Source organism: Scylla paramamosain, chromosome 34 (genome assembly GCF_035594125.1).
Source record: "Scylla paramamosain isolate STU-SP2022 chromosome 34, ASM3559412v1, whole genome shotgun sequence".
Taxonomy (NCBI): Eukaryota; Metazoa; Arthropoda; class Malacostraca; order Decapoda; family Portunidae; genus Scylla; species Scylla paramamosain.
This window is the reverse complement of record NC_087184.1, coordinates 7,825,220-7,833,230: the sequence shown is the minus strand read 5'-3', so window position 1 is coordinate 7,833,230 and position 8,011 is coordinate 7,825,220.

Genomic DNA, 8,011 nt, shown 5'->3' with positions numbered 1-8,011 from the left:
GAAACACTTCCCAAGGGCGCGAGTCACGGGCAGACTCACACCGCACTTGTATTATCACTCTCTCTGTGTTTCTCCTGACGAAGTAGAGGCAGGGATTGGAAGTGTGTATGTGTGTATGTGTGTGTGTGTGTGTGTTAGTTCTTGAGGTGAGAGGGGAGCAGCGCACAGTGGCAAGGAAAGGAGTGTGGCCAAGCAATTTATATAGCAGTCTTCTCCCCTCTATGCGCAGGTCCCCTCTCTCCCTCTCTCTCTCTCTCTCTCTCTCCTCTTACCCTCTCCTCCTCCCCCTCCTCCTCCTCCTCCTCCTCCTCCTCCTCCTCCTCTTCCTCTCCTGTCCTGTCATCATCTCCCCTCACCCTCTCTCCCTTACTTCCCCTTACTTCCCCTCACTCTATCCCCTACTCGCTCTCATCCTGTCCCCTCACTTCCCCTCACCCTCTCCCCCTGCCCTTCTCACGCTTCCCCATCCCCTCCCCTCACTTTTTTCCCCTTAAATTTCCTTTTCTTACTTTCCCCTCATCCCCTCACACTCTCTACTCTCACTTCCCCTCTCTCCTCTCCCCTCATCTTCCTCTTACTATTTCCTCTCTCTCTCTCTCTCTCTCTCTCTCTCTCTCTCTCTCTCTCTCTCTCTCTCTCTCTCTCTCTCTCTCTCTCTCTCTCACTTCTTTTTTTCTTTCTCCCCGTCTTCACCACCACAACCACCATCACCACCACCATCACCACCACCACCACTATCACCACCATTTCTTCTGCCTCCACTTCATCACAACTAAGTGGATATGTTATTCACTTCCCTCATCACCACTATCATCGCCATTACCACCACTTTCATCACCACCATCACCACCACCATCACCACTGCCGTTGCTTTCACTCTAGATTCACGCATCATTCATTCATTCATTTATCCATTCATCTCTCTCTCTCTCTCTCTCTCTCTCTCTCTCTCTCTCTCTCTCTCTCTCCTCCACTTCCAGTCTATTTATTACTCCCACCTCCACTCATCTTCCACAACACACTCCACTTTCACTTTGCACCGTTACATCCTTCCCCTCCACCCTCTCTATTTCTTTGCTCTCTCTCTTCCACCAGTCCTCCTCCACCAGTCGACCACCACCGCTCCACTCATTCCACACTCCAGTATTTTCTTCCCTTTCTCTCGCTCTTCCTTCTCTGACTCACCTCACCAGTTAAGCATTCCAGTCACTCCATCTGCCGATCCGCAAGAAGGTTAAAAGAGTGACGAACAGAAAGAAAGGGAAAACAAGGGACAAGAAATGAAAATACTCAATATACACCGACTTTCCTTGAACTATAACTGAATCAGAATAAAAAAAAAAAAAAACTTGATATTCAGTAACAAATAATACAACTGAGCAAGATTTTATTTATTTATTTATTTATTTATTTATTTTTTGTTTTGTTTATATGAAACTGATTCCGCGAACAGACGAAGTAAAATAAAACAAAACAAATAATCAATAAAAAAAACTGTAAGAAAGTAATTCTTCATACGATAAACAAACACAACCGCTAAAGAAAAAAAAAAATACAAGACAAAGCAAATCAAAATAAACGAATTAGTGAAAGAAAAAAAATCCAAGATAACAAAACAAACACAGCTGCTATATATATATATATATATATATATATATATATATATATATATATATATATATATATATATATATATATATATATATATATATATATATATATATATATATATATATATATATATATATATATATATAATAACAGAACTAAACTAAGTTAAACTAAATAAATTATCAACTAAATAGAAACTCCCAAAGAAAAACACTCCTTGAAAGAAACAAAATAATAAAACAAAACAAACTAAACAAAATCAAACAAACAAAAAAAAATTAATAAAAAAAAACAAGAATTTTTTTGTTGATCAATTATTTTGTATTATTTAATTTTGTTTTGGATCGTTTTGCACAGAATGATAAAACAAGACAAAACAAAACAAAATCAAATTAAACAAATTATCAACCAAATAAAACAAACGTAACAAAAAAAAAAAAAAATCCTTACAACAAGATAATAAAATAAGACAAGACAAGACAAAACAAAACAAAACAAAACAAAACAAAATCAAACAAAACAAGACAAATCATTTACCAAATAACACAAACTCCCAAAGAAGCGCATCTCTTACAAGAAACAAAATAAAAAAATCAAACAAAACAAAACAAAAAATCAAATCAAACAAAACAAAACAAAACAAAACAAAACAAATCAAACAAAACAAAAGCAAAACAAAAACTAACAAAAAACAAAACAAAATCAAACAAAACAAAACAAAATCAAACAAAATTAAAAACTCCAAACAAAATTTATTCCTTATATGACAAACAAGAAGATCTTCCTGCTTTGAAGAACAACCATATTTAGCATGAAGGTTGGTGGTGGCAGTGCGCGGTTACTAAGGGCGAGCGGTCTTTGTCCCGAAACTTCTGTTGGGAGGGCGGGAGAGGGAAGGGAGAGCGGGAGCGGGAGGTCGAGAGGAGCAGAGACTGGGAAGCGAGCGAGAAGAGAGAGAGGCGATAAAGAAACGGCATCGAATAGGAAATACAGAGAGAGATAGGGAAGGAAGGAAGGGTAGGGGAGAAAAGGTAGAGAAGGAGAGACAGGGAAACCACGTTGAGACGGGAGGGAGAGGAAGATGGGGAGAGAGAGAGAAGGGAAGAGGAAGATGGGGAGAGAGAGAAACAGAACTGGGGAAGAAAGGCGAAGGGAAGAAAAGGGAAGAAGTAGAGGAAAACAGGGAGAGGAACCAGAACGGAATAGTAGAAGCGGGGGAAAGAATAGGAGGGAGAAGTAACGGGAGGAAGAGCGTGTGAGAGGGGAATCCCACTAAGCAGGCAACGACCACTCTACGCAGTTCTGTACTGGTTTCCCCTCATATCTCCCCTCTCCCTCTCCCGTCTCCTCTCTCCCCTCTCCCTCTCCCTCTCCCTCTGCCCTCTTCGCCGTATGCAGAACTTACGTCGCATGCGCCTCCCCCCTCCTCTCTCTCTCTCTCTCTCTCTCTCTCTCTCTCTCTCTCTCTCTCCTACATTCTCTTTTTTCCTCTTCTTTTAACTTTCTCTTTTTTCTCCTTTTCCTAAATTTTTTTCATCTATATTTTAACTTTTTTTTCTATTTTTTTCCTTTCTTCCTTTGTTCTCCTGCCGTTATATATGCGTTCTATACACACGCACACACACACACACACACACATACACATTCTCTCTCTCTCTCTCTCTCTCTCTCTCTCTCTCTCTCTCTCTCTCTCTCTCTCTCTCTCTCTCTCTCTCTCTCTCTCTCTCTCACTACTTCTGTCTTTCCTTATTACTCTCTATCCTTTCTCCACCTTTCCCTCTCTCTACTGTTATTTTTCATCATCTTTTTCCCCACGCATTGCTTTTCCTATATTTAGATAATTTTTCGTTCCTTCTTTCCTTTTCTTTTTTCTCGTCTTTTCTCCCTTTTCCTACACTTGACCGCTTCTCTTTTCTCTTATGTTATCTTTTTCCTAAACTTAAACAATGTTTTCGTTCTTTCTTTCACTTTTTTTTTCGTTTATCTTTACTCTCAGCCTTGATTCCTTCATTTGAATGTTTCACTCTTCTCTCCTGCTCTCCTTTTCTCAGACTTAAACCGTTTTATTTTTTATTTATTTATCTATTTTTATTTATTTATTTTTTTCCGTTCCTTCTTTCCTCGTCCTTTTCTTCCATTCATCTTCACCCTCGCCACTTGATCGCCTCTCTTGACTCTCCACACGCGTCGTCCTCCCCCGCACATCCTGAGTTTTGTCATGAGGAGTCTTGAAGGTTTCGTCTTCAGTATCTCTCATTTGCTCAACCTCACAACGCAGCGCTTCCTCCCGCCCTCCTCTTGCATCGTCCTCCCTTTGTCCCTTCGCCAATCTCTCTCTCTCTCTCTCTCTCTCTCTCTCTCTCTCTCTCTCTCTCTCTCTCTGGTTTTCTTTGTTGTTGTTGTTGTTGTTGTTGTTGTTGTTGTATGTATGTATATTCGTCATAGTTTTAACCACCTCTAATTATCTTTGTTGTTTTTGTAAATGGACGTGAGGAGAGAACGATGCTTTTATGAAGAGCTATTGACTCCTGATGCTTCCTTGTTTGATGTATATTTTCTTTATGTAAGAGGGAATCCGGCCAAGGGTCACAAGAGGACAGAAAAAAAAAAAAAAAGCCCAGTGAGGGTGCCATTCCCGAAAGAGTAGAGGCGAAAGCATTATCCAAAAGTAAAACTATACCTCGAAAACAACAAGGCAAATGTGCATACTTGCTGGAAAATAAAATAAAAACAAAAATGAAATAAAACAAAATAAAAGAGCTTACCAACAGCAGTAGAAATTTTTAAGTCATAAAGAGGGACCGTTGAAAAGACTAACACTCGAAAACACCGCATAGCCTCGCATACCTCGCAAGGACAGACGCGACCCTCACAGAACCATTTGCTCGGCGGACACTACGAACCAAACTCTGTAACACTTTTAGCTGCACTTCCACTTCTTTCAAAACCCTTAGTTCACGTTATTTAAGTTTTTAAGAGTGTTTTTGTAGTTCGAGTGACAGATTAACAAGATTCTTACATTATGAACGGGAAAAACACTCGAGAACCCGGTTAATGATCTCTGTGGCCTTTGAGAATAGTCATGGTGAGAGAATAAAACGTTTCTGAGTACTTGCCTACACGCGGCGCTCCCATGATGCTGAGAAAGGCAAGTGTCAGAGGTAATGCAGGAAACACACGAAGGGAAGGAAATAAAGGATTATAGAGAGAAGAAGCAAAGAGACGGAAATACCAAGAGAAACGAACAGAAACAAGGAAAAAAAGAATAGGAAATTGAAGAAGAGAAAGAGAGAGAGAGAGAGAGAGAGAGAGAGAGAGAGAGAGAGAGAGAGAGAGAGAGAGAGAGAGAGAGAGAGAGAGACAGAGAAAGAGAGAGAGACCAGTAAACGTATCAGTCTATAACGAGTGTATCAATTTACTCAAGTGAACTACGTGTGGAAGAACAGGATACATACAAGACAAGGCTCTCTCCCCCGCCCACCTCGCCCTCAGACAACACAAAACCAGGAAAACAGTTACAAGAGATCACCGTGCATATGTAGTTACCTTGCAAGAAATGCGTACATGGAAATTTTATAGCGAAGCATGAAAAAAAAAAAAAGAGAATATATTACACTACACTACACTACGCTACCACTTTGCCACACTTCGTATTTGATGAATATGAGAAAATCTAGACAATTTGACAAAAAAAGACAAAAAAAGAATTCAGAGTACGGTGCTGAGAAGTAAAAAAGAGGAGGCAGGGGGAGGAAGAGGGCAGGGGGGAGGTAGAGTGGAGGCAGGTGAAGGAAGAGGGCAGGGGGAGAGCCACTTTGCTTGCCAGAGTTCAGAACCACCACAAGCATGCCCAGGTGAGCTCTCCCCCAACCCCACAGGTGAGTCAGGTGGCAATAGGAAGCTTCGAGAGTTGTCTGGTTTTCCCGCAAAATTTCCCTCAACTTTCATTTTAATTAGTAAAAAAATTATACTGCTTCTATTAATCATTTTTTTATTGGTGCTGCTGCTATAACAACAACAACAACAACAACAACAACAACAACAACAACAACTATTACTACTACTACTACTACTACTACTACTACCACTAACAATAATAATAACAATAAGAAGAAGAACAAAAACAAGAAGGACAAGAAGAACAAGAACAAGAACAAGAACAAGAATACTACTACTACTACTACTACTACTACTACTACTACTACTACTACTACTACTACTATTACTATTACTACTACTGCTACTACTACTATTACTGCTACTACTACTACTACTACTACTACTACTACTACTACTACTACTACTACTACTACTACTACTACTACTACTATCGTATTTGCTTTAGCCTGAAGAAATACAAGTATTTTCAAACAGCAACAAGCAAGGCTCACTAAGGTCATTAAACTGCACTAAGAGAGAAGCCAAGTGTAATCTGTTGGTTCTCTTGTTTGTGAGGGGCAATGCTTTGCTTCTCTCTCTGTGTCATGTTGTTGTGTGTTGTCGTGTGTTGTCGTGTCCACCATACTTGTGTTGCAGGACTGTCTGAACAAAGGATCACCAGCAAAGACAGCCTTTAACGTCCCTTTGGTCTCTCCTAATAATTTTCAAAGGCCAAAGAGATGATTACTTTAGGTTCTTATAGGTGTTTTTTTACTATTGAGGATGCAGTCTTTGTTATACTCTCGCTAAATTCATGGAAATACCCTTGAAAACCCCACTAGCCTTCAATAGACCGTGTTAAAAGTAATAAAGATAAGACGTTAAAGGATTTGAAAATGTGGGCCGTGTATTGAACCACGATTCTCTGGATGCATTCTTCAATCCTGCATGAACACACCACTCTCACGTCCACCGTCCCCAAGCACCTTCTTTTCTTTATTATTTTCTTATTAGTTTTACTGTTTAAAGAAGCCACTTGCTGCTGAAAGACAGAGAAGAAAAGATGAAATAGCCGCTTAACTGCTGCCCTCCAAAACGTAAATTATAAACGGGCTCTTCAGTTTTCTTAATTTTCTTCATTTTCAACTGTTTCCTTTTCCACCTTCCTCCTTTTTCAATCAACAATTATTCTCCCTTCATATTCCTTTTCTGACATTTCTTTCTCGCCCTTTTTTTATTGATTTATTTTTTTTCCGGTGAGTAAATTTAGTTCCGGAAGTGTGCTGACTCTCCTCGCTTGAAGGGATACAAGATTACGAGCAAGAAAGTGGAAAAACCGAGAACATCCATCCGCCCTCAACTCTCACTATGTACTTCCCACCTCCCCGTGCCCTCAGCCACCCACCCGCCAGCCGCCAACCACCCACGCACCGCCACAGTCCCGTATTCTCCCCCCCTTCGTGCATCCAGACCACTGTTCTGGTGTTCTTCCCCCTCCATCCAGCCATCCAGACACCCCCACCTGTCCCCCTGCCAGTCGTACAGTCAGCTGTTCTATCCCCCAATCCATCCAGACCCCATCCCCTCCTCCCGCTCCCCAACAGCCCGATGACCTTCCCTCCCCTTCCCCATCCCCTTCATCCAGACCATTTCCTCACCTACTCCTTTCTCCCCGTCCCCATATCCTTTCCCCCTCCTCCTTCACCCACACATCTCCCTACCTCTCCTCCATTCCATCCTATATGCTTTCCCTCCCCCTCACCTAATCCATATACCTTCCCCCCATTCCTTCTCCATCCAGACCCCATCCCTCTCTCCTTCTCTCCCTCTCTTCCTCCCTCCAGTCTTCCAGTGCCCGGCTCCCCCTCCCCCCTCCTCAATGAACCTTGCAGTAAGTAACCCGCCCAACACCCCCGCTTTGCCCCACTCTGCCCCGCTTCGCCCCGCTTTGCCCCGCTTCGCCCCGCTTCGCCTCGTCCCTGTCTGATCTCGTTTGACGGGTTGTTGCCTCGGACGTGACACAGCGGCGTGATGATCGTGTCTCCTTTTTTGTTTTATTGTATTATGATTTTTTTCTCCCTCTTCCGCGGTGGTGGTGGTGGTGGTGGTGGTGGTGGTGGTGAAGGACGTTGCATTAGGTTATTATCGTGATGATAATTCCTCCTTCCGTTTTTTGCGTCGTTCCTTGACTCTATTACTCTTTTCTTAATATGGCTACGTTCGTTCTGTGTGTGTGTGTGTGTGTGTGTGTGTGTGTGTGTGTGTGTGTGTGTGTGTTCTACCTCTCCGTCGTGTCGTGCCAGCCAGTTTCTTTGTCCTAAGCTACACAATCTCCACTTTTTACAAGATATCACTGATCGCCACTGGGAACAGAGTGAGTCAAGTTATAATATTTGTGATGGATGACTGGAGACGATCCCTTGCAAACACCTTCATTGAAAATAATCAAATAAACAAATGGATAGATAAAGATTAATAAATAAATGAATAAATAAATAAACAAATTAAATAGATAAATAAG